At 48.2% G+C, this 25,663-nt stretch overlaps 14 non-coding genes across 14 annotated transcripts; all 14 read right to left on the bottom strand.

Moving 5' to 3' along the window:
- Window positions 1-1,564: 1,564 nt before the first annotated feature.
- On the bottom strand, window positions 1,565-1,636 carry trnap-agg (transfer RNA proline (anticodon AGG)). The gene has a single exon. It is a non-coding gene; the product is annotated as a tRNA-Pro (tRNA).
- A 1,543-nt stretch (window positions 1,637-3,179) lies between these two features.
- Window positions 3,180-3,251, bottom strand: trnap-agg (transfer RNA proline (anticodon AGG)). Its single transcript has one exon. It is a non-coding gene; the product is annotated as a tRNA-Pro (tRNA).
- Window positions 3,252-3,586: 335 nt separating this feature from the next.
- On the bottom strand, window positions 3,587-3,658 carry trnap-agg (transfer RNA proline (anticodon AGG)). Its single transcript has one exon. It is a non-coding gene; the product is annotated as a tRNA-Pro (tRNA).
- Window positions 3,659-6,817: 3,159 nt separating this feature from the next.
- trnap-agg (transfer RNA proline (anticodon AGG)) lies at window positions 6,818-6,889 on the bottom strand. The gene has a single exon. It is a non-coding gene; the product is annotated as a tRNA-Pro (tRNA).
- Window positions 6,890-7,224: 335 nt separating this feature from the next.
- On the bottom strand, window positions 7,225-7,296 carry trnap-agg (transfer RNA proline (anticodon AGG)). The gene has a single exon. It is a non-coding gene; the product is annotated as a tRNA-Pro (tRNA).
- Window positions 7,297-8,840: 1,544 nt separating this feature from the next.
- On the bottom strand, window positions 8,841-8,912 carry trnap-agg (transfer RNA proline (anticodon AGG)). Its single transcript has one exon. It is a non-coding gene; the product is annotated as a tRNA-Pro (tRNA).
- Window positions 8,913-9,247: 335 nt separating this feature from the next.
- Window positions 9,248-9,319, bottom strand: trnap-agg (transfer RNA proline (anticodon AGG)). The gene has a single exon. It is a non-coding gene; the product is annotated as a tRNA-Pro (tRNA).
- A 3,003-nt stretch (window positions 9,320-12,322) lies between these two features.
- On the bottom strand, window positions 12,323-12,394 carry trnap-agg (transfer RNA proline (anticodon AGG)). The gene has a single exon. It is a non-coding gene; the product is annotated as a tRNA-Pro (tRNA).
- A 3,159-nt stretch (window positions 12,395-15,553) lies between these two features.
- On the bottom strand, window positions 15,554-15,625 carry trnap-agg (transfer RNA proline (anticodon AGG)). The gene has a single exon. It is a non-coding gene; the product is annotated as a tRNA-Pro (tRNA).
- Window positions 15,626-15,960: 335 nt separating this feature from the next.
- Window positions 15,961-16,032, bottom strand: trnap-agg (transfer RNA proline (anticodon AGG)). The gene has a single exon. It is a non-coding gene; the product is annotated as a tRNA-Pro (tRNA).
- Window positions 16,033-19,190: 3,158 nt separating this feature from the next.
- On the bottom strand, window positions 19,191-19,262 carry trnap-agg (transfer RNA proline (anticodon AGG)). The gene has a single exon. It is a non-coding gene; the product is annotated as a tRNA-Pro (tRNA).
- A 335-nt stretch (window positions 19,263-19,597) lies between these two features.
- On the bottom strand, window positions 19,598-19,669 carry trnap-agg (transfer RNA proline (anticodon AGG)). Its single transcript has one exon. It is a non-coding gene; the product is annotated as a tRNA-Pro (tRNA).
- Window positions 19,670-22,671: 3,002 nt separating this feature from the next.
- Window positions 22,672-22,743, bottom strand: trnap-agg (transfer RNA proline (anticodon AGG)). The gene has a single exon. It is a non-coding gene; the product is annotated as a tRNA-Pro (tRNA).
- A 1,740-nt stretch (window positions 22,744-24,483) lies between these two features.
- trnap-agg (transfer RNA proline (anticodon AGG)) lies at window positions 24,484-24,555 on the bottom strand. Its single transcript has one exon. It is a non-coding gene; the product is annotated as a tRNA-Pro (tRNA).
- Window positions 24,556-25,663: the final 1,108 nt, after the last annotated feature.

The following is a 25,663-nucleotide window of genomic DNA, read 5'->3' as shown; positions in this document are numbered from 1 at the left end:
TACCCCAGACCAACGAGGCATTCAACCAAACTCTTCACTGTGTTCCCGGTAAAGAAAGCAGGATGCACAGATACACATTAAAAGAGCACTTTTGAAGTTGCAGACTGGCTCGTTCGGGATTTGAAGGCGGGCCCTCTCGCAACTTAAGCGAGAATCATACCCCTAGACCAACAAGACTCCTAGGGGTATGACGTCGTGAAGACGACAGATATGGCTGCAAAAAAAAAAAAAAACTCTTATCTGCCACAGCTACACCAGCTTGGGCTTCCCTTCCAATCGAGTGTTGACCAAAGCTTATCAGGGTAAGGGACTTGAGGCTCGATCCCAACCCAGATGGTTGCAGTGCAGCGCCGCCCAACTATGGCAATGGTCGGATCGACTTATACAACTCCAGAAACCCGGGACCTCTCGTACCCGCTGTGCGTTGGTTTTCATTTATACTTCTGCATCATTGTCCGCGTCGACGTGCAGTACACATGCGAACCGCTAGTCTGCAGTGTCCACGGGCATGATGCTTGTGTAAACCGGAGTACCACGGCAGAGGCCGAAGAAAAGGCCGTAGCTACGGCGACTGTTCGACCCAGAAGTATAAATCAGACTTTACACTCTCCCAAATGAGCTATATTGACAATGCCACGTCTGGCCAGTGACCAGCGCTGTAAATGACATTGACACTGAAAAAACCACAAGTAGGAAGATTTCAGTCCTACCTAATGATGCCTTGCAACTGAGCCAAAGCAAGCAGGATAGACAGCTACTCCTCCAAAAAGGTGTTTTCAAAGCTTCAGACAGGCTCGTCCAGGATTTGAACCCAAGAACTGTCGCACCTGAAGCAAGAATCACGACCCTAGACCAACGAGCCACACAAAACTGTTTGCTCCCTTGGTTGCCAAATGCAAAAAGACTATGCACATGGCTGCTAAGACACTGATTTTTGCCATGCCTCCACCAGCTCGGGCTAACTTCCCAATCGACTGTTGACCCCAAAAATGTCACGCGAAAGATGTGAAGCAAGGTTCAACTGTAGACGGTTGCCATCTGAGCGATTTCTGTGACCATACCTCCTTTCAGTGCAAACTCTCAAACCCATCAAGCTAAGCAGCCAACCAAGTTTAAATTGCAGATGAGGAACTGAGAAAAAGGGTGCGACTTAGACGTCAAAAGAAAGCCGGATCAATGGATGCAACTTTAAAAATGAAGCGAGAATCATACCCCTAGACCAACGAGCCTCTTTCCTGTTGGAACCCTCTGCGCTCCTAGTAAAGGAAGCAGGATGCACGCTACAAATTAATAAGAGCACTTTCAAAGCTGCAGACGGACTCATCCTGGATTTTAAACCCCAGACCTCTCGCACCCAAAATGTTAATCATACCCTTAGACAAACGAGCCTATCAATGGTGTCCAGTCGTGAAGAAGGCACATACGGCTGCAAAAAACTCCCACATCCTTTCTGCTGGGTCTCCACCAGATTGGACAGCCCTTACAATCGAATGTTGACCAAAACTTGTCAGGACGTGAGCCTCGAATCAACCCCAGACTGAAAACAGGCCTCAAAGGCCACGGCGGGCTCGTCCGGGATTTGAACCCGGGACCTCTCGCACCCTAAGCGAGAATCATACCCCTAGACCAACAAGCCAACTACCTACACAATTCATTGTACCCGGCCACATGCTTTACTGCACCCCTGGTAAAAAAAAGTCCATTTTGGCACTTACAGGATAGACATTAAAACTCAAGTAAAACAGGCTTTAACGACTGAGTCGGGCTCGTCCGTTATTTGAACCCGGGACCTCTCGCACCCGAAGCGAGAATCATACCCCTAGACCAACGAGCCATTCAACCAAACTCTTCACTGTGCTCCCGGTAAAGAAAGCAGGATGCACAGATACACATTAAAAGAGCACTTTTGAAGTTGCAGACAGGCTCGTTCGGGATTTGAAGCCGGGACCTCTCGCTACTTAAGCGAGAATCATACCCCAGACCAACGAGGCATTCAACCAAACTCTTCACTGTGTTCCCGGTAAAGAAAGCAGGATGCACAGATACACATTAAAAGAGCACTTTTGAAGTTGCAGACTGGCTCGTTCGGGATTTGAAGGCGGGCCCTCTCGCAACTTAAGCAAGAATCATACCCCTAGACCAACAAGACTCCTAGGGGTATGACGTCGTGAAGACGACAGATATGGCTGCAAAAAAAAAAAAACTCTTATCTGCCACAGCTACACCAGCTTGGGCTTCCCTTCCAATCGAGTGTTGACCAAAGCTTATCAGGGTAAGGGACTTGAGGCTCGATCCCAACCCAGATGGTTGCAGTGCAGCGCCGCCCAACTATGGCAATGGTCGGATCGACTTATACAACTCCAGAAACCCGGGACCTCTCGTACCCGCTGTGCGTTGGTTTTCATTTATACTTCTGCATCATTGTCCGCGTCGACGTGCAGTACACATGCGAACCGCTAGTCTGCAGTGTCCACGGGCATGATGCTTGTGTAAACCGGAGTACCACGGCAGAGGCCGAAGAAAAGGCCGTAGCTACGGCGACTGTTCGACCCAGAAGTATAAATCAGACTTTACACTCTCCCAAATGAGCTATATAGACAATGCCACGTCTGGCCAGTGACCAGCGCTGTAAATGACATTGACACTGAAAAAACCACAAGTAGGAAGATTTCAGTCCTACCTAATGATGCCTTGCAACTGAGCCAAAGCAAGCAGGATAGACAGCTACTCCTCCAAAAAGGTGTTTTCAAAGCTTCAGACAGGCTCGTCCAGGATTTGAACCAAAGAACTGTCGCACCTGAAGCAAGAATCACGACCCTAGACCAACGAGCCACACAAATCTGCTTGCTCCCTTGGTTGCCAAATGCAAAAAGACTATGCACATGGCTGCTAAGACACTCATTTTTGCCATGCCTCCACCAGCTCGGGCTAACTTCCCAATCGACTGTTGACCCCAAAAATGTCACGCGAAAGATGTGAAGCAAGGTTCAACTGTAGACGGTTGCCATCTGAGCGATTTCTGTGACCATACCTCCTTTCAGTGCAAACTCTCAAACCCATCAAGCTAAGCAGCCAACCAAGTTTAAATTGCAGATGAGGAACTGAGAAAAAGGGTGCGACTTAGACGTCAAAAGAAAGCCGGATCAATGGATGCAACTTTAAAAATGAAGGCTGAATGCGGGCTCGTCCGGGATTTGAACCCGGGACCTCTCGCACCCTAAGCGAGAATCATACCCCTAGACCAACGAGCCTCTTTCCTGTTGGAACCCTCTGCGCTCCTCGTAAAGCAAGCAGGATGCACGCTACAAATTAATAAGAGCACTTTCAAAGCTGCAGACCTACTCATCCTGGATTTTAAACCCAAGACCTCTCGCACCCAAAATGTTAATCATACCCTTAGACAAACGAGCCCATCAATGGTGTCCAGTCGTGAAGAAGGCACATACGGCTGCAAAAAACTCCCACATCCTTTCTGCTGGGTCTCCACCAGATTGGACAGCCCTTACAATCGAATGTTGACCAAAACTTGTCAGGACGTGAGCCTCGAATCAACCCCAGACTGAAAACAGGCCTCAAAGGCCACGGCGGGCTCGTCCGGGATTTGAACCCGGGACCTCTCGCACCCTAAGCGAGAATCATACCCCTAGACCAACGAGCCAACTACCCACACAATTCATTGTACCCGGCCACATGCTTTACTGCACCCCTGGTAAAAAAAGTCCATTTTGGCACTTACAGGATAGACATTAAAACTCAAGTAAAACAGGCTTTAACGACTGAGTCGGGCTCGTCCGTTATTTGAACCCGGGACCTCTCGCACCCGAAGCGAGAATCATACCCCTAGACCAACGAGCCATTCAACCAAACTCTTCACTGTGCTCCCGGTAAAGAAAGCAGGATGCACAGATACACATTAAAAGAGCACTTTTGAAGTTGCAGACAGGCTCGTTCGGGATTTGAAGTCGGGACCTCTCGTAACTTAAGCGAGAATCATACCCCAGACCAACGAGCCATTCAACCAAACTCTTCACTGTGTTCCCGGTAAAGAAAGCAGGATGCACAGATACACATTAAAAGAGCACTTTTGAAGTTGCAGACTGGCTCGTTCGGGATTTGAAGGCGGGCCCTCTCGCAACTTAAGCGAGAATCATACCCCTAAACCAACAAGACTCCTAGGGGTGTGACGTTGTGAAGACGACAGATATGGCTGCAAAAAAAAAAAAAACTCTTATCTGCCACAGCTACACCAGCTTGGGCTTCCCTTCCAATCGAGTGTTGACCAAAGCTTATCAGGGTAAGGGACTTGAGGCTCGATCCCAACCCAGATGGTTGCAGTGCAGCGCCGCCCAACTATGGCAATGGTCGGATCGACTTATACAACTCCAGAAACCCGGGACCTCTCGTACCCGCTGTGCGTTGGTTTTCATTTATACTTCTGCATCATTGTCCGCGTCGACGTGCAGTACACATGCGAACCGCTAGTCTGCAGTGTCCACGGGCATGATGCTTGTGTAAACCGGAGTACCACGGCAGAGGCCGAAGAAAAGGCCGTAGCTACGGCGACTGTTCGACCCAGAAGTATAAATCAGACTTTACACTCTCCCAAATGAGCTATATTGACAATGCCACGTCTGGCCAGTGACCAGCGCTGTAAATGACATTGACACTGAAAAAACCACAAGTAGGAAGATTTCAGTCCTACCTAATGATGCCTTGCAACTGAGCCAAAGCAAGCAGGTTAGACAGCTACTCCTCCAAAAAGGTGTTTTCAAAGCTTCAGACAGGCTCATCCAGGATTTGAACCCAAGAACTATCGCACCTGAAGCAAGAATCACGACCCTAGACCAACGAGCCACACAAATCTGCTTGCTCCCTTGGTTGCCAAATGCAAAAAGACTATGCACATGGCTGCTAAGACACTCATTTTTGCCATGCCTCCACCAGCTCGGGCTAACTTCCCAATCGACTGTTGACCCCAAAAATGTCACGCGAAAGATGTGAAGCAAGGTTCAACTGTAGACGGTTGCCATCTGAGCGATTTCTGTGACCATACCTCCTTTCAGTGCAAACTCTCAAACCCATCAAGCTAAGCAGCCAACCAAGTTTAAATTGCAGATGAGGAACTGAGAAAAAGGGTGCGACTTAGACGTCAAAAGAAAGCCGGATCAATGGATGCAACTTTAAAAATGAAGCGAGAATCATACCCCTAGACCAACGAGCCTCTTTCCTGTTGGAACCCTCTGCGCTCCTAGTAAAGGAAGCAAGATGCACGCTACAAATTAATAAGAGCACTTTCAAAGCTGCAGACGGACTCATCCTGGATTTTAAACCCCAGACCTCTCGCACCCAAAATGTTAATCATACCCTTAGACAAACGAGCCTATCAATGGTGTCCAGTCGTGAAGAAGGCACATACGGCTGCAAAAAACTCCCACATCCTTTCTGCTGGGTCTCCACCAGATTGGACAGCCCTTACAATCGAATGTTGACCAAAACTTGTCAGGACGTGAGCCTCGAATCAACCCCGGACTGAAAACAGGCCTCAAAGGCCACGGCGGGCTCGTCCGGGATTTGAACCCGGGACCTCTCGCTACTTAAGCGAGAATCATACCCCAGACCAACGAGGCATTCAACCAAACTCTTCACTGTGTTCCCGGTAAAGAAAGCAGGATGCACAGATACACATTAAAAGAGCACTTTTGAAGTTGCAGACTGGCTCGTTCGGGATTTGAAGGCGGGCCCTCTCGCAACTTAAGCGAGAATCATACCCCTAGACCAACAAGACTCCTAGGGGTATGACGTCGTGAAGACGACAGATATGGCTGCAAAAAAAAAAAAAAACTCTTATCTGCCACAGCTACACCAGCTTGGGCTTCCCTTCCAATCGAGTGTTGACCAAAGCTTATCAGGGTAAGGGACTTGAGGCTCGATCCCAACCCAGATGGTTGCAGTGCAGCGCCGCCCAACTATGGCAATGGTCGGATCGACTTATACAACTCCAGAAACCCGGGACCTCTCGTACCCGCTGTGCGTTGGTTTTCATTTATACTTCTGCATCATTGTCCGCGTCGACGTGCAGTACACATGCGAACCGCTAGTCTGCAGTGTCCACGGGCATGATGCTTGTGTAAACCGGAGTACCACGGCAGAGGCCGAAGAAAAGGCCGTAGCTACGGCGACTGTTCGACCCAGAAGTATAAATCAGACTTTACACTCTCCCAAATGAGCTATATTGACAATGCCACGTCTGGCCAGTGACCAGCGCTGTAAATGACATTGACACTGAAAAAACCACAAGTAGGAAGATTTCAGTCCTACCTAATGATGCCTTGCAACTGAGCCAAAGCAAGCAGGATAGACAGCTACTCCTCCAAAAAGGTGTTTTCAAAGCTTCACACAGGCTCGTCCAGGATTTGAACCCAAGAACTGTCGCACCTGAAGCAAGAATCACGACCCTAGACCAACGAGCCACACAAATCTGCTTGCTCCCTTGGTTGCCAAATGCAAAAAGACTATGCACATGGCTGCTAAGACACTCATTTTTGCCATGCCTCCACCAGCTCGGGCTAACTTCCCAATCGACTGTTGACCCCAAAAATGTCACGCGAAAGATGTGAAGCAAGGTTCAACTGTAGACGGTTGCCATCTGAGCGATTTCTGTGACCATACCTCCTTTCAGTGCAAACTCTCAAACCCATCAAGCTAAGCAGCCAACCAAGTTTAAATTGCAGATGAGGAACTGAGAAAAAGGGTGCGACTTAGACGTCAAAAGAAAGCCGGATCAATGGATGCAACTTTAAAAATGAAGGCTTAATGCGGGCTCGTCCGGGATTTGAACCCGGGACCTCTCGCACCCTAAGCGAGAATCATACCCCTAGACCAACGAGCCTCTTTCCTGTTGGAACCCTCTGCGCTCCTCGTAAAGGAAGCAGGATGCACGCTACAAATTAATAAGAGCACTTTCAAAGCTGCAGACGGACTCATCCTGGATTTTAAACCCAAGACCTCTCGCACCCAAAATGTTAATCATACCCTTAGACAAACGAGCCTATCAATGGTGTCCAGTCGTGAAGAAGGCACATACGGCTGCAAAAAACTCCCACATCCTTTCTGCTGGGTCTCCACCAGATTGGACAGCCCTTACAATCGAATGTTGACCAAAACTTGTCAGGACGTGAGCCTCGAATCAACCCCAGACTGAAAACAGGCCTCAAAGGCCACGGCGGGCTCGTCCGGGATTTGAACCCGGGACCTCTCGCACCCTAAGCGAGAATCATACCCCTAGACCAACGAGCCAACTACCTACACAATTCATTGTACCCGGCCACATGCTTTACTGCACCCCTGGTAAAAAAAGTCCATTTTGGCACTTACAGGATAGACATTAAAACTCAAGTAAAACAGGCTTTAACGACTGAGTCGGGCTCGTCCGTTATTTGAACCCGGGACCTCTCGCACCCGAAGCGAGAATCATACCCCTAGACCAACGAGCCATTCAACCAAACTCTTCACTGTGCTCCCGGTAAAGAAAGCAGGATGCACAGATACACATTAAAAGAGCACTTTTGAAGTTGCAGACAGGCTCGTTCGGGATTTGAAGCCGGGACCTCTCGCTACTTAAGCGAGAATCATACCCCAGACCAACGAGGCATTCAACCAAACTCTTCACTGTGTTCCCGGTAAAGAAAAAGCAGGATGCACAGATACACATTAAAAGAGCACTTTTGAAGTTGCAGACTGGCTCGTTCGGGATTTGAAGGCGGGCCCTCTCGCAACTTAAGCGAGAATCATACCCCTAGACCAACAAGACTCCTAGGGGTATGACGTCGTGAAGACGACAGATATGGCTGCAAAAAAAAAAAAACTCTTATCTGCCACAGCTACACCAGCTTGGGCTTCCCTTCCAATCGAGTGTTGACCAAAGCTTATCAGGGTAAGGGACTTGAGGCTCGATCCCAACCCAGATGGTTGCAGTGCAGCGTCGCCCAACTATGGCAATGGTCGGATCGACTTATACAACTCCAGAAACCCGGGACCTCTCGTACCCGCTGTGCGTTGGTTTTCATTTATACTTCTGCATCATTGTCCGCGTCGACGTGCAGTACACATGCGAACCGCTAGTCTGCAGTGTCCACGGGCATGATGCTTGTGTAAACCGGAGTACCACGGCAGAGGCCGAAGAAAAGGCCGTAGCTACGGCGACTGTTCGACCCAGAAGTATAAATCAGACTTTACACTCTCCCAAATGAGCTATATTGACAATGCCACGTCTGGCCAGTGACCAGCGCTGTAAATGACATTGACACTGAAAAAACCACAAGTAGGAAGATTTCAGTCCTACCTAATGATGCCTTGCAACTGAGCCAAAGCAAGCAGGATAGACAGCTACTCCTCCAAAAAGGTGTTTTCAAAGCTTCACACAGGCTCGTCCAGGATTTGAACCCAAGAACTGTCGCACCTGAAGCAAGAATCACGACCCTAGACCAACGAGCCACACAAATCTGCTTGCTCCCTTGGTTGCCAAATGCAAAAAGACTATGCACATGGCTGCTAAGACACTCATTTTTGCCATGCCTCCACCAGCTCGGGCTAACTTCCCAATCGACTGTTGACCCCAAAAATGTCACGCGAAAGATGTGAAGCAAGGTTCAACTGTAGACGGTTGCCATCTGAGCGATTTCTGTGACCATACCTCCTTTCAGTGCAAACTCTCAAACCCATCAAGCTAAGCAGCCAACCAAGTTTAAATTGCAGATGAGGAACTGAGAAAAAGGGTGCGACTTAGACGTCAAAAGAAAGCCGGATCAATGGATGCAACTTTAAAAATGAAGGCTTAATGCGGGCTCGTCCGGGATTTGAACCCGGGACCTCTCGCACCCTAAGCGAGAATCATACCCCTAGACCAACGAGCCTCTTTCCTGTTGGAACCCTCTGCGCTCCTCGTAAAGGAAGCAGGATGCACGCTACAAATTAATAAGAGCACTTTCAAAGCTGCAGACGGACTCATCCTGGATTTTAAACCCAAGACCTCTCGCACCCAAAATGTTAATCATACCCTTAGACAAACGAGCCTATCAATGGTGTCCAGTCGTGAAGAAGGCACATACGGCTGCAAAAAACTCCCACATCCTTTCTGCTGGGTCTCCACCAGATTGGACAGCCCTTACAATCGAATGTTGACCAAAACTTGTCAGGACGTGAGCCTCGAATCAACCCCAGACTGAAAACAGGCCTCAAAGGCCACGGCGGGCTCATCCGGGATTTGAACCCGGGACCTCTCGCACCCTAAGCGAGAATCATACCCCTAGACCAACGAGCCAACTACCTACACAATTCATTGTACCCGGCCACATGCTTTACTGCACCCCTGGTAAAAAAAGTCCATTTTGGCACTTACAGGATAGACATTAAAACTCAAGTAAAACAGGCTTTAACAACTGAGTCGGGCTCGTCCGTTATTTGAACCCGGGACCTCTCGCACCCGAAGCGAGAATCATACCCCTAGACCAACGAGCCATTCAACCAAACTCTTCACTGTGCTCCCGGTAAAGAAAGCAGGATGCACAGATACACATTAAAAGAGCACTTTTGAAGTTGCAGACAGGCTCGTTCGGGATTTGAAGCCGGGACCTCTCGCTACTTAAGCGAGAATCATACCCCAGACCAACGAGGCATTCAACCAAACTCTTCACTGTGTTCCCGGTAAAGAAAAAGCAGGATGCACAGATACACATTAAAAGAGCACTTTTGAAGTTGCAGACTGGCTCGTTCGGGATTTGAAGGCGGGCCCTCTCGCAACTTAAGCGAGAATCATACCCCTAGACCAACAAGACTCCTAGGGGTATGACGTCGTGAAGACGACAGATATGGCTGCAAAAAAAAAAAAACTCTTATCTGCCACAGCTACACCAGCTTGGGCTTCCCTTCCAATCGAGTGTTGACCAAAGCTTATCAGGGTAAGGGACTTGAGGCTCGATCCCAACCCAGATGGTTGCAGTGCAGCGTCGCCCAACTATGGCAATGGTCGGATCGACTTATACAACTCCAGAAACCCGGGACCTCTCGTACCCGCTGTGCGTTGGTTTTCATTTATACTTCTGCATCATTGTCCGCGTCGACGTGCAGTACACATGCGAACCGCTAGTCTGCAGTGTCCACGGGCATGATGCTTGTGTAAACCGGAGTACCACGGCAGAGGCCGAAGAAAAGGCCGTAGCTACGGCGACTGTTCGACCCAGAAGTATAAATCAGACTTTACACTCTCCCAAATGAGCTATATTGACAATGCCACGTCTGGCCAGTGACCAGCGCTGTAAATGACATTGACACTGAAAAAACCACAAGTAGGAAGATTTCAGTCCTACCTAATGATGCCTTGCAACTGAGCCAAAGCAAGCAGGATAGACAGCTACTCCTCCAAAAAGGTGTTTTCAAAGCTTCAGACAGGCTCGTCCAGGATTTGAACCCAAGAACTGTTGCACCTGAAGCAAGAATCACGACCCTAGACTAGGGCTGCAACTAACGACTATTTTAATAGTCGACTAGTCACCGACTATTGAAACGATTAGTCGACTAATCGGATAATTATTCAATTTTTCTCAAATTCAGCATGAGATTGCTTTAATTATGTGGAAAATTATAGTAAATACAAGAAAGAAGGGGGTACTTCAATGAAAAATGCATATTTCATTGAACTTTGCTGCTGATAGGCCAATTCATACTAAAAGTAAATAAAAATGCCCTGTCTAAAACCATTTAGGCACAGTAATCGGTCAGTACAGACATAAATGCATAAATTAAGAAACTCTACTAATCTTTTTAAAGGACAGGCACATTTGTTTTATAAGAAAAAATAAATTAAAATCAAGTAAACATTTTCTTCCTGTAAACCAGGGGCAGGCATCAGCAGCAATAATACCGTAAACAAACATGTATATCCAAAACAAAACGTATTGGCTTCCATGTTATTTAAATCTTACCGAGGCCAGCCAAACTGGTTTCATTTAACTGTCCGACGTGCTTTCTCTTTAAATGTTCGCGCATCACAGAGGTGCTGCCGTGATGCACAAGGACTGCTTTACAAACCATGCAGGTAGGCCTAATCTTTTTATTCGCCGTAGCAGGCTAAAATGCTCCCAAACTTTATGCCTGTTTCACACATACACAGTCCGTGTGCGTTACGTATGCGGTGCAGAAGCAGCACGGACTCGTTTTGCGCTCACACAGAACGCGTTTACAGTCCGTACATTGTGAACGTTGTAATCCGTTAACATGGGTGTGGAAAAAAAATACGCACTTTAGACGGAGTAAATATGTGTGAAACGGGCGTGTTTTGGTACGCGCAGCTGCTGCATTCAGTGCATTGGACGCCGCCATTTCTGTATGTTATCGCTCAGCATAGAAGCTAATGCCTATGTGCGACTCTCGGCAGAGAGATGCCTCACTCGGTCAGAGAAAACATGTCTGGCGACAACATCGACAATGAAATTCATTGTCGACTATTTCTATTATCGATTTTTGTCGACAACGTCGACGAGTCGTTGCAGCCCTACCCTAGACCAACGAGCCACACAAATCTGCTTGCTCCCTTGGTTGCCAAATGCAAAAAGACTATGCACATGGCTGCTAAGACACTCATTTTTGCCATGCCTCCACCAGCTCGGGCTAACTTCCCAATCGACTGTTGACCCCAAAAATGTCACGCGAAAGATGTGAAGCAAGGTTCAACTGTAGACGGTTGCCATCTGAGCGATTTCTGTGACCATACCTCCTTTCAGTGCAAACTCTCAAACCCATCAAGCTAAGCAGCCAACCAAGTTTAAATTGCAGATGAGGAACTGAGAAAAAGGGTGCGACTTAGACGTCAAAAGAAAGCCGGATCAATGGATGCAACTTTAAAAATGAAGGCTGAATGCGGGATCGTCCGGGATTTGAACCCGGGACCTGTCGCACCCTAAGCGAGAATCATACCCCTAGACCAACGAGCCTCTTTCCTGATGGAACCCTCTGCGCTCCTAGTAAAGGAAGCAGGATGCACGCTACAAATTAATAAGAGCACTTTCAAAGCTGCAGACGGACTCATCCTGGATTTTAAACCCAAGACCTCTCGCACCCAAAATGTTAATCATACCCTTAGACAAACGAGCCTATCAATGGTGTCCAGTCGTGAAGAAGGCACATACGGCTGCAAAAAACTCCCACATCCTTTCTGCTGGGTCTCCACCAGATTGGACAGCCCTTACAATCGAATGTTGACCAAAACTTGTCAGGACGTGAGCCTCGAATCAACCCCAGACTGAAAACAGGCCGCAAAGGCCACGGCGGGCTCGTCCGGGATTTGAACCCGGGACCTCTCGCACCCTAAGCGAGAATCATACCCCTAGACCAACGAGCCAACTACCTACACAATTCATTGTACCCGGCCACATGCTTTACTGCACCCCTGGTAAAAAAAAGTCCATTTTGGCACTTACAGGATAGACATTAAAACTCAAGTAAAAGAGGCTTTAACGACTGAGTCGGGCTCGTCCGTTATTTGAACCCGGGACCTCTCGCACCCGAAGCGAGAATCATACCCCTAGACCAACGAGCCATTCAACCAAACTCTTCACTGTGCTCCCGGTAAAGAAAGCAGGATGCACAGATACACATTAAAAGAGCACTTTTGAAGTTGCAGACAGGCTCGTTCGGGATTTGAAGCCGGGACCTCTCGCTACTTAAGCGAGAATCATACCCCAGACCAACGAGGCATTCAACCATACTCTTCACTGTGTTCCCGGTAAAGAAAGCAGGATGCACAGATACACATTAAAAGAGCACTTTTGAAGTTGCAGACTGGCTCGTTCGGGATTTGAAGGCGGGCCCTCTCGCAACTTAAGCGAGAATCATACCCCTAGACCAACAAGACTCCTAGGGGTATGACGTCGTGAAGACGACAGATATGGCTGCAAAAAAAAAAAAACTATTATCTGCCACAGCTACACCAGCTTGGGCTTCCCTTCCAATCGAGTGTTGACCAAAGCTTATCAGGGTAAGGGACTTGAGGCTCGATCCCAACTCAGATGGTTGCAGTGCAGCGCCGCCCAACTATGGCAATGGTCGGATCGACTTATACAACTCCAGAAACCCGGGACCTCTCGTACCCGCTGTGCGTTGGTTTTCATTTATACTTCTGCATCATTGTCCGCGTCGACGTGCAGTACACATGCGAACCGCTAGTCTGCAGTGTCCACGGGCATGATGCTTGTGTAAACCGGAGTACCACGGCAGAGGCCGAAGAAAAGGCCGTAGCTACGGCGACTGTTCGACCCAGAAGTATAAATCAGACTTTACACTCTCCCAAATGAGCTATATTGACAATGCCACGTCTGGCCAGTGACCAGCGCTGTAAATGACATTGACACTGAAAAAACCACAAGTAGGAAGATTTCAGTCCTACCTAATGATGCCTTGCAACTGAGCCAAAGCAAGCAGGATAGACAGCTACTCCTCCAAAAAGGTGTTTTCAAAGCTTCAGACAGGCTCATCCAGGATTTGAACCCAAGAACTATCGCACCTGAAGCAAGAATCACGACCCTAGACCAACGAGCCACACAAATCTGCTTGCTCCCTTGGTTGCCAAATGCAAAAAGACTATGCACATGGCTGCTAAGACACTCATTTTTGCCATGCCTCCACCAGCTCGGGCTAACTTCCCAATCGACTGTTGACCCCAAAAATGTCACGCGAAAGATGTGAAGCAAGGTTTAACTGTAGACGGTTGCCATCTGAGCGATTTCTGTGACCATACCTCCTTTCAGTGCAAACTCTCAAACCCATCAAGCTAAGCAGCCAACCAAGTTTAAATTGCAGATGAGGAACTGAGAAAAAGGGTGCGACTTAGACGTCAAAAGAAAGCCGGATCAATGGATGCAACTTTAAAAATGAAGCGAGAATCATACCCCTAGACCAACGAGCCTCTTTCCTGTTGGAACCCTCTGCGCTCCTAGTAAAGGAAGCAGGATGCACGCTACAAATTAATAAGAGCACTTTCAAAGCTGCAGACGGACTCATCCTGGATTTTAAACCCCAGACCTCTCGCACCCAAAATGTTAATCATACCCTTAGACAAACGAGCCTATCAATGGTGTCCAGTCGTGAAGAAGGCACATACGGCTGCAAAAAACTCCCACATCCTTTCTGCTGGGTCTCCACCAGATTGGACAGCCCTTACAATCGAATGTTGACCAAAACTTGTCAGGACGTGAGCCTCGAATCAACCCCGGACTGAAAACAGGCCTCAAAGGCCACGGCGGGCTCGTCCGGGATTTGAACCCGGGACCTCTCGCTACTTAAGCGAGAATCATACCCCAGACCAACGAGGCATTCAACCAAACTCTTCACTGTGTTCCCGGTAAAGAAAGCAGGATGCACAGATACACATTAAAAGAGCACTTTTGAAGTTGCAGACTGGCTCGTTCGGGATTTGAAGGCGGGCCCTCTCGCAACTTAAGCGAGAATCATACCCCTAGACCAACAAGACTCCTAGGGGTATGACGTCGTGAAGACGACAGATATGGCTGCAAAAAAAAAAAAAAACTCTTATCTGCCACAGCTACACCAGCTTGGGCTTCCCTTCCAATCGAGTTTTGACCAAAGCTTATCAGGGTAAGGGACTTGAGGCTCGATCCCAACCCAGATGGTTGCAGTGCAGCGCCGCCCAACTATGGCAATGGTCGGATCGACTTATACAACTCCAGAAACCCGGGACCTCTCGTACCCGCTGTGCGTTGGTTTTCATTTATACTTCTGCATCATTGTCCGCGTCGACGTGCAGTACACATGCGAACCGCTAGTCTGCAGTGTCCACGGGCATGATGCTTGTGTAAACCGGAGTACCACGGCAGAGGCCGAAGAAAAGGCCGTAGCTACGGCGACTGTTCGACCCAGAAGTATAAATCAGACTTTACACTCTCCCAAATGAGCTATATTGACAATGCCACGTCTGGCCAGTGACCAGCGCTGTAAATGACATTGACACTGAAAAAACCACAAGTAGGAAGATTTCAGTCCTACCTAATGATGCCTTGCAACTGAGCCAAAGCAAGCAGGATAGACAGCTACTCCTCCAAAAAGGTGTTTTCAAAGCTTCACACAGGCTCGTCCAGGATTTGAACCCAAGAACTGTCGCACCTGAAGCAAGAATCACGACCCTAGACCAACGAGCCACACAAATCTGCTTGCTCCCTTGGTTGCCAAATGCAAAAAGACTATGCACATGGCTGCTAAGACACTCATTTTTGCCATGCCTCCACCAGCTCGGGCTAACTTCCCAATCGACTGTTGACCCCAAAAATGTCACGCGAAAGATGTGAAGCAAGGTTCAACTGTAGACGGTTGCCATCTGAGCGATTTCTGTGACCATACCTCCTTTCAGTGCAAACTCTCAAACCCATCAAGCTAAGCAGCCAACCAAGTTTAAATTGCAGATGAGGAACTGAGAAAAAGGGTGCGACTTAGACGTCAAAAGAAAGCCGGATCAATGGATGCAACTTTAAAAATGAAGGCTTAATGCGGGCTCGTCCGGGATTTGAACCCGGGAACTCTCGCACCCTAAGCGAGAATCATACCCCTAGACCAACGAGCCTCTTTCCTGTTGGAACCCTCTGCGCTCCTCGTAAAGGAAGCAGGATGCACGCTACAAATTAATAAGAGCACTTTCAAAGCTACAGACGGACTCATCCTGGATTTTAAACCCAAGACCTCTCGCACCCAAAATGTTAATCATACCCTTAGACAAACGAGCCTATCAATGGTGTCCAGTCGTGAAGAAGGCACATACGGCTGCAAAAAACTCCCACATCCTTTCTGCTGGGTCTCCACCAGATTGGACAGCCCTTACAATCGAATGTTGACCAAAACTTGTCAGGACGTGAGCCTCGAATCAACCCCAGACTGAAAACAGGCCTCAAAGGCCACGGCGGGCTCGTCCGGGATTTGAACCCGGGACCTCTCGCACCCTAAGCGAGAATCATACCCCTAGACCAACGAGCCAACTACCTACACAATTCATTGTACCCGGCCACATGCTTTACTGCACCCCTGGTAAAAAAAAGTCCATTTTGGCACTTACAGGATAGACATTAAAACTCAAGTAAAAGAGGCTTTAACGACTGAGTCGGGCTCGTCCGTTATTTGAACCCGGGACCTCTCGCACCCGAAGCGAGAATCATACCCCTAGACCAACGAGCCATTCAACCAAACTCTTCACTGTGCTCCCGGTAAAGAAAGCAGGATGCACAGATACACATTAAAAGAGCACTTTTGAAGTTGCAGACAGGCTCGTTCGGGATTTGAAGCCGGGACCTCTCGCTACTTAAGCGAGAATCATACCCCAGACCAACGAGGCATTCAACCATACTCTTCACTGTGTTCCCGGTAAAGAAAGCAGGATGCACAGATACACATTAAAAGAGCACTTTTGAAGTTGCAGACTGGCTCGTTCGGGATTTGAAGGCGGGCCCTCTCGCAACTTAAGCGAGAATCATACCCCTAGACCAACAAGACTCCTAGGGGTATGACGTCGTGAAGACGACAGATATGGCTGCAAAAAAAAAAAACTATTATCTGCCACAGCTACACCAGCTTGGGCTTCCCTTCCAATCGAGTGTTGACCAAAGCTTATCAGGGTAAGGGACTTGAGGCTCGATCCCAACTCAGATGGTTGCAGTGCAGCGCCGCCCAACTATGGCAATGGTCGGATCGACTTATACAACTCCAGAAACCCGGGACCTCTCGTACCCGCTGTGCGTTGGTTTTCATTTATACTTCTGCATCATTGTCCGCGTCGACGTGCAGTACACATGCGAACCGCTAGTCTGCAGTGTCCACGGGCATGATGCTTGTGTAAACCGGAGTACCACGGCAGAGGCCGAAGAAAAGGCCGTAGCTACGGCGACTGTTCGACCCAGAAGTATAAATCAGACTTTACACTCTCCCAAATGAGCTATATTGACAATGCCACGTCTGGCCAGTGACCAGCGCTGTAAATGACATTGACACTGAAAAAACCACAAGTAGGAAGATTTCAGTCCTACCTAATGATGCCTTGCAACTGAGCCAAAGCAAGCAGGATAGACAGCTACTCCTCCAAAAAGGTGTTTTCAAAGCTTCAGACAGGCTCATCCAGGATTTGAACCCAAGAACTATCGCACCTGAAGCAAGAATCACGACCCTAGACCAACGAGCCACACAAATCTGCTTGCTCCCTTGGTTGCCAAATGCAAAAAGACTATGCACATGGCTGCTAAGACACTCATTTTTGCCATGCCTCCACCAGCTCGGGCTAACTTCCCAATCGACTGTTGACCCCAAAAATGTCACGCGAAAGATGTGAAGCAAGGTTCAACTGTAGACGGTTGCCATCTGAGCGATTTCTGTGACCATACCTCCTTTCAGTGCAAACTCTCAAACCCATCAAGCTAAGCAGCCAACCAAGTTTAAATTGCAGATGAGGAACTGAGAAAAAGGGTGCGACTTAGACGTCAAAAGAAAGCCGGATCAATGGATGCAACTTTAAAAATGAAGCGAGAATCATACCCCTAGACCAACGAGCCTCTTTCCTGTTGGAACCCTCTGCGCTCCTAGTAAAGGAAGCAGGATGCACGCTACAAATTAATAAGAGCACTTTCAAAGCTGCAGACGGACTCATCCTGGATTTTAAACCCCAGACCTCTCGCACCCAAAATGTTAATCATACCCTTAGACAAACGAGCCTATCAATGGTGTCCAGTCGTGAAGAAGGCACATACGGCTGCAAAAAACTCCCACATCCTTTCTGCTGGGTCTCCACCAGATTGGACAGCCCTTACAATCGAATGTTGACCAAAACTTGTCAGGACGTGAGCCTCGAATCAACCCCGGACTGAAAACAGGCCTCAAAGGCCACGGCGGGCTCGTCCGGGATTTGAACCCGGGACCTCTCGCTACTTAAGCGAGAATCATACCCCAGACCAACGAGGCATTCAACCAAACTCTTCACTGTGTTCCCGGTAAAGAAAGCAGGATGCACAGATACACATTAAAAGAGCACTTTTGAAGTTGCAGACTGGCTCGTTCGGGATTTGAAGGCGGGCCCTCTCGCAACTTAAGCGAGAATCATACCCCTAGACCAACAAGACTCCTAGGGGTATGACGTCGTGAAGACGACAGATATGGCTGCAAAAAAAAAAAAAAACTCTTATCTGCCACAGCTACACCAGCTTGGGCTTCCCTTCCAATCGAGTGTTGACCAAAGCTTATCAGGGTAAGGGACTTGAGGCTCGATCCCAACCCAGATGGTTGCAGTGCAGCGCCGCCCAACTATGGCAATGGTCGGATCGACTTATACAACTCCAGAAACCCGGGACCTCTCGTACCCGCTGTGCGTTGGTTTTCATTTATACTTCTGCATCATTGTCCGCGTCGACGTGCAGTACACATGCGAACCGCTAGTCTGCAGTGTCCACGGGCATGATGCTTGTGTAAACCGGAGTACCACGGCAGAGGCCGAAGAAAAGGCCGTAGCTACGGCGACTGTTCGACCCAGAAGTATAAATCAGACTTTACACTCTCCCAAATGAGCTATATTGACAATGCCACGTCTGGCCAGTGACCAGCGCTGTAAATGACATTGACACTGAAAAAACCACAAGTAGGAAGATTTCAGTCCTACCTAATGATGCCTTGCAACTGAGCCAAAGCAAGCAGGATAGACAGCTACTCCTCCAAAAAGGTGTTTTCAAAGCTTCACACAGGCTCGTCCAGGATTTGAACCCAAGAACTGTCGCACCTGAAGCAAGAATCACGACCCTAGACCAACGAGCCACACAAATCTGCTTGCTCCCTTGGTTGCCAAATGCAAAAAGACTATGCACATGGCTGCTAAGACACTCATTTTTGCCATGCCTCCACCAGCTCGGGCTAACTTCCCAATCGACTGTTGACCCCAAAAATGTCACGCGAAAGATGTGAAGCAAGGTTCAACTGTAGACGGTTGCCATCTGAGCGATTTCTGTGACCATACCTCCTTTCAGTGCAAACTCTCAAACCCAACAAGCTAAGCAGCCAACCAAGTTTAAATTGCAGATGAGGAACTGAGAAAAAGGGTGCGACTTAGACGTCAAAAGAAAGCCGGATCAATGGATGCAACTTTAAAAATGAAGGCTTAATGCGGGCTCGTCCGGGATTTGAACCCGGGAACTCTCGCACCCTAAGCGAGAATCATACCCCTAGACCAACGAGCCTCTTTCCTGTTGGAACCCTCTGCGCTCCTCGTAAAGGAAGCAGGATGCACGCTACAAATTAATAAGAGCACTTTCAAAGCTACAGACGGACTCATCCTGGATTTTAAACCCAAGACCTCTCGCACCCAAAATGTTAATCATACCCTTAGACAAACGAGCCTATCAATGGTGTCCAGTCGTGAAGAAGGCACATACGGCTGCAAAAAACTCCCACATCCTTTCTGCTGGGTCTCCACCAGATTGGACAGCCCTTACAATCGAATGTTGACCAAAACTTGTCAGGACGTGAGCCTCGAATCAACCCCAGACTGAAAACAGGCCTCAAAGGCCACGGCGGGCTCGTCCGGGATTTGAACCCGGGACCTCTCGCACCCTAAGCGAGAATCATACCCCTAGACCAACGAGCCAACTACCTACACAATTCATTGTACCCGGCCACATGCTTTACTGCACCCCTGGTAAAAAAAGTCCATTTTGGCACTTACAGGATAGACATTAAAACTCAAGTAAAACAGGCTTTAACGACTGAGTCGGGCTCGTCCGTTATTTGAACCCGGGACCTCTCGCACCCGAAGCGAGAATCATACCCCTAGACCAACGAGCCATTCAACCAAACTCTTCACTGTGCTCCCGGTAAAGAAAGCAGGATGCACAGATACACATTAAAAGAGCACTTTTGAAGTTGCAGACAGGCTCGTTCGGGATTTGAAGCCGGGACCTCTCGCTACTTAAGCGAGAATCATACCCCAGACCAACGAGGCATTCAACCAAACTCTTCACTGTGTTCCCGGTAAAGAAAAAGCAGGATGCACAGATACACATTAAAAGAGCACTTTTGAAGTTGCAGACTGGCTCGTTCGGGATTTGAAGGCGGGCCCTCTCGCAACTTAAGCGAGAATCATACCCCTAGACCAACAAGACTCCTAGGGGTATGACGTCGTGAAGACGACAGATATGGCTGCAAAAAAAAAAAACTCTTATCTGCCACAGCTACACCAGCTTGGGCTTCCCTTCCAATCAAGTGTTGACCAAAGCTTATCAGGGTAAGGGACTTGAGGCTCGATCCCAACCCAGATGGTTGCAGTGCAGCGTCGCCCAACTATGGCAATGGTCGGATCGACTTATACAACTCCAGAAACCCGGGACCTCTCGTACCCGCTGTGCGTTGGTTTTCATTTATACTTCTGCATCATTGTCCGCGTCGACGTGCAGTACACATGCGAACCGCTAGTCTGCAGTGTCCACGGGCATGATGCTTGTGTAAACCGGAGTACCACGGCAGAGGCCGAAGAAAAGGCCGTAGCTACGGCGACTGTTCGACCCAGAAGTATAAATCAGACTTTACACTCTCCCAAATGAGCTATATTGACAATGCCACGTCTGGCCAGTGACCAGCGCTGTAAATGACATTGACACTGAAAAAACCACAAGTAGGAAGATTTCAGTCCTACCTAATGATGCCTTGCAACTGAGCCAAAGCAAGCAGGATAGACAGCTACTCCTCCAAAAAGGTGTTTTCAAAGCTTCAGACAGGCTCGTCCAGGATTTGAACCCAAGAACTGTTGCACCTGAAGCAAGAATCACGACCCTAGACTAGGGCTGCAACTAACGACTATTTTAATAGTCGACTAGTCACCGACTATTGAAACGATTAGTCGACTAATCGGATAATTATTCAATTTTTCTCAAATTCAGCATGAGATTGCTTTAATTATGTGGAAAATTATAGTAAATACAAGAAAGAAGGGGGTACTTCAATGAAAAATGCATATTTCATTGAACTTTGCTGCTGATAGGCCAATTCATACTAAAAGTAAATAAAAATGCCCTGTCTAAAACCATTTAGGCACAGTAATCGGTCAGTACAGACATAAATGCATAAATTAAGAAACTCTACTAATCTTTTTAAAGGACAGGCACATTTGTTTTATAAGAAAAAATAAATTAAAATCAAGTAAACATTTTCTTCCTGTAAACCAGGGGCAGGCATCAGCAGCAATAATACCGTAAACAAACATGTATATCCAAAACAAAACGTATTGGCTTCCATGTTATTTAAATCTTACCGAGGCCAGCCAAACTGGTTTCATTTAACTGTCCGACGTGCTTTCTCTTTAAATGTTCGCGCATCACAGAGGTGCTGCCGTGATGCACAAGGACTGCTTTACAAACCATGCAGGTAGGCCTAATCTTTTTATTCGCCGTAGCAGGCTAAAATGCTCCCAAACTTTATGCCTGTTTCACACATACACAGTCCGTGTGCGTTACGTATGCGGTGCAGAAGCAGCACGGACTCGTTTTGCGCTCACACAGAACGCGTTTACAGTCCGTACATTGTGAACGTTGTAATCCGTTAACATGGGTGTGGAAAAAAAATACGCACTTTAGACGGAGTAAATATGTGTGAAACGGGCGTGTTTTGGTACGCGCAGCTGCTGCATTCAGTGCATTGGACGCCGCCATTTCTGTATGTTATCGCTCAGCATAGAAGCTAATGCCTATGTGCGACTCTCGGCAGAGAGATGCCTCACTCGGTCAGAGAAAACATGTCTGGCGACAACATCGACAATGAAATTCATTGTCGACTATTTCTATTATCGATTTTTGTCGACAACGTCGACGAGTCGTTGCAGCCCTACCCTAGACCAACGAGCCACACAAATCTGCTTGCTCCCTTGGTTGCCAAATGCAAAAAGACTATGCACATGGCTGCTAAGACACTCATTTTTGCCATGCCTCCACCAGCTCGGGCTAACTTCCCAATCGACTGTTGACCCCAAAAATGTCACGCGAAAGATGTGAAGCAAGGTTCAACTGTAGACGGTTGCCATCTGAGCGATTTCTGTGACCATACCTCCTTTCAGTGCAAACTCTCAAACCCATCAAGCTAAGCAGCCAACCAAGTTTAAATTGCAGATGAGGAACTGAGAAAAAGGGTGCGACTTAGACGTCAAAAGAAAGCCGGATCAATGGATGCAACTTTAAAAATGAAGGCTGAATGCGGGATCGTCCGGGATTTGAACCCGGGACCTGTCGCACCCTAAGCGAGAATCATACCCCTAGACCAACGAGCCTCTTTCCTGATGGAACCCTCTGCGCTCCTAGTAAAGGAAGCAGGATGCACGCTACAAATTAATAAGAGCACTTTCAAAGCTGCAGACGGACTCATCCTGGATTTTAAACCCAAGACCTCTCGCACCCAAAATGTTAATCATACCCTTAGACAAACGAGCCTATCAATGGTGTCCAGTCGTGAAGAAGGCACATACGGCTGCAAAAAACTCCCACATCCTTTCTGCTGGGTCTCCACCAGATTGGACAGCCCTTACAATCGAATGTTGACCAAAACTTGTCAGGACGTGAGCCTCGAATCAACCCCAGACTGAAAACAGGCCTCAAAGGCCACGGCGGGCTCGTCCGGGATTTGAACCCGGGACCTCTCGCACCCTAAGCGAGAATCATACCCCTAGACCAACGAGCCAACTACCTACACAATTCATTGTACCCGGCCACATGCTTTACTGCACCCCTGGTAAAAAAAAGTCCATTTTGGCACTTACAGGATAGACATTAAAACTCAAGTAAAAGAGGCTTTAACGACTGAGTCGGGCTCGTCCGTTATTTGAACCCGGGACCTCTCGCACCCGAAGCGAGAATCATACCCCTAGACCAACGAGCCATTCAACCAAACTCTTCACTGTGCTCCCGGTAAAGAAAGCAGGATGCACAGATACACATTAAAAGAGCACTTTTGAAGTTGCAGACTGGCTCGTTCGGGATTTGAAGGCGGGCCCTCTCGCAACTTAAGCGAGAATCATACCCCTAGACCAACAAGACTCCTAGGGGTATGACGTCGTGAAGACGACAGATATGGCTGCAAAAAAAAAAAACTATTATCTGCCACAGCTACACCAGCTTGGGCTTCCCTTCCAATCGAGTGTTGACCAAAGCTTATCAGGGTAAGGGACTTGAGGCTCGATCCCAACTCAGATGGTTGCAGTGCAGCGCCGCCCAACTATGGCAATGGTCGGATCGACTTATACAACTCCAGAAACCCGGGACCTCTCGTACCCGCTGTGCGTTGGTTTTCATTTATACTTCTGCATCATTGTCCGCGTCGACGTGCAGTACACATGCGAACCGCTAGTCTGCAGTGTCCACGGGCATGATGCTTGTGTAAACCGGAGTACCACGGCAGAGGCCGAAGAAAAGGCCGTAGCTACGGCGACTGTTCGACCCAGAAGTATAAATCAGACTTTACACTCTCCCAAATGAGCTATATTGACAATGCCACGTCTGGCCAGTGACCAGCGCTGTAAATGACATTGACACCGAAAAAACCACAAGTAGGAAGATTTCAGTCCTACCTAATGATGCCTTGCAACTGAGCCAAAGCAAGCAGGATAGACAGCTACTCCTCCAAAAAGGTGTTTTCAAAGCTTCAGACAGGCTCGTCCAGGATTTGAACCCAAGAACTGTCGCACCTGAAGCAAGAATCACGACCCTAGACCAACGAGCCACACAAAGCTGCTTGCTCCCTTGGTTGCCAAATGCAAAAAGACTATGCACATGGCTGCTAAGACACTCATTTTTGCCATGCCTCCACCAGCTCGGGCTAACTTCCCAATCGACTGTTGACCCCAAAAATGTCACGCGAAAGATGTGAAGCAAGGTTCAACTGTAGACGGTTGCCATCTGAGCGATTTCTGTGACCATACCTCCTTTCAGTGCAAACTCTCAAACCCATCAAGCTAAGCAGCCAACCAAGTTTAAATTGCAGATGAGGAACTGAGAAAAAGGGTGCGACTTAGACGTCAAAAGAAAGCCGGATCAATGGATGCAACTTTAAAAATGAAGCGAGAATCATACCCCTAGACCAACGAGCCTCTTTCCTGTTGGAACCCTCTGCGCTCCTAGTAAAGGAAGCAGGATGCACGCTACAAATTAATAAGAGCACTTTCAAAGCTGCAGACGGACTCATCCTGGATTTTAAACCCCAGACCTCTCGCACCCAAAATGTTAATCATACCCTTAGACAAACGAGCCTATCAATGGTGTCCAGTCGTGAAGAAGGCACATACGGCTGCAAAAAACTCCCACATCCTTTCTGCTGGGTCTCCACCAGATTGGACAGCCCTTACAATCGAATGTTGACCAAAACTTGTCAGGACGTGAGCCTCGAATCAACCCCAGACTGAAAACAGGCCTCAAAGGCCACGGCGGGCTCGTCCGGGATTTGAACCCGGGACCTCTCGCACCCTAAGCGAGAATCATACCCCTAGACCAACGAGCCAACTACCTACACAATTCATTGTACCCGGCCACATGCTTTACTGCACCCCTGGTAAAAAAAGTCCATTTTGGCACTTACAGGATAGACATTAAAACTCAAGTAAAACAGGCTTTAACGACTGAGTCGGGCTCGTCCGTTATTTGAACCCGGGACCTCTCGCACCCGAAGCGAGAATCATACCCCTAGACCAACGAGCCATTCAACCAAACTCTTCACTGTGCTCCCGGTAAAGAAAGCAGGATGCACAGATACACATTAAAAGAGCACTTTTGAAGTTGCAGACAGGCTCGTTCGGGATTTGAAGCCGGGACCTCTCGCAACTTAAGCGAGAATCATACCCCAGACCAACGAGGCATTCAACCAAACTCTTCACTGTGTTCCCGGTAAAGAAAGCAGGATGCACAGATACACATTAAAAGAGCACTTTTGAAGTTGCAGACTGGCTCGTTCGGGATTTGAAGGCGGGCCCTCTCGCAACTTAAGCGAGAATCATACCCCTAGACCAACAAGACTCCTAGGGGTGTGACGTCGTGAAGACGACAGATATGGCTGCAAAAAAAAAAAACTCTTATCTGCCACAGCTACACCAGCTTGGGCTTCCCTTCCAATCGAGTGTTGACCAAAGCTTATCAGGGTAAGGGACTTGAGGCTCGATCCCAACCCAGATGGTTGCAGTACAGCGCCGCCCAACTATGGCAATGGTCGGATCGACTTATACAACTCCAGAAACCCGGGACCTCTCGTACCCGCTGTGTGTTGGTTTTCATTTATACTTCTGCATCATTGTCCGCGTCGACGTGCAGTACACATGCGAACCGCTAGTCTGCAGTGTCCACGGGCATGATGCTTGTGTAAACCGGAGTACCACGGCAGAGGCCGAAGAAAAGGCCGTAGCTACGGCGACTGTTCGACCCAGAAGTATAAATCAGACTTTACACTCTCCCAAATGAGCTATATTGACAATGCCACGTCTGGCCAGTGACCAGCGCTGTAAATGACATTGACACTGAAAAAACCACAAGTAGGAAGATTTCAGTCCTACCTAATGATGCCTTGCAACTGAGCCAAAGCAAGCAGGATAGACAGCTACTCCTCCAAAAAGGTGTTT

Source organism: Garra rufa, unplaced genomic scaffold (assembly GCF_049309525.1).
Source record: "Garra rufa unplaced genomic scaffold, GarRuf1.0 hap1_unplaced_070, whole genome shotgun sequence".
Classification (NCBI taxonomy): Eukaryota; Metazoa; Chordata; class Actinopteri; order Cypriniformes; family Cyprinidae; genus Garra; species Garra rufa.
Note: the sequence above shows the minus strand (reverse complement) of the source record. Positions and strands in the feature narration are given on the sequence as shown.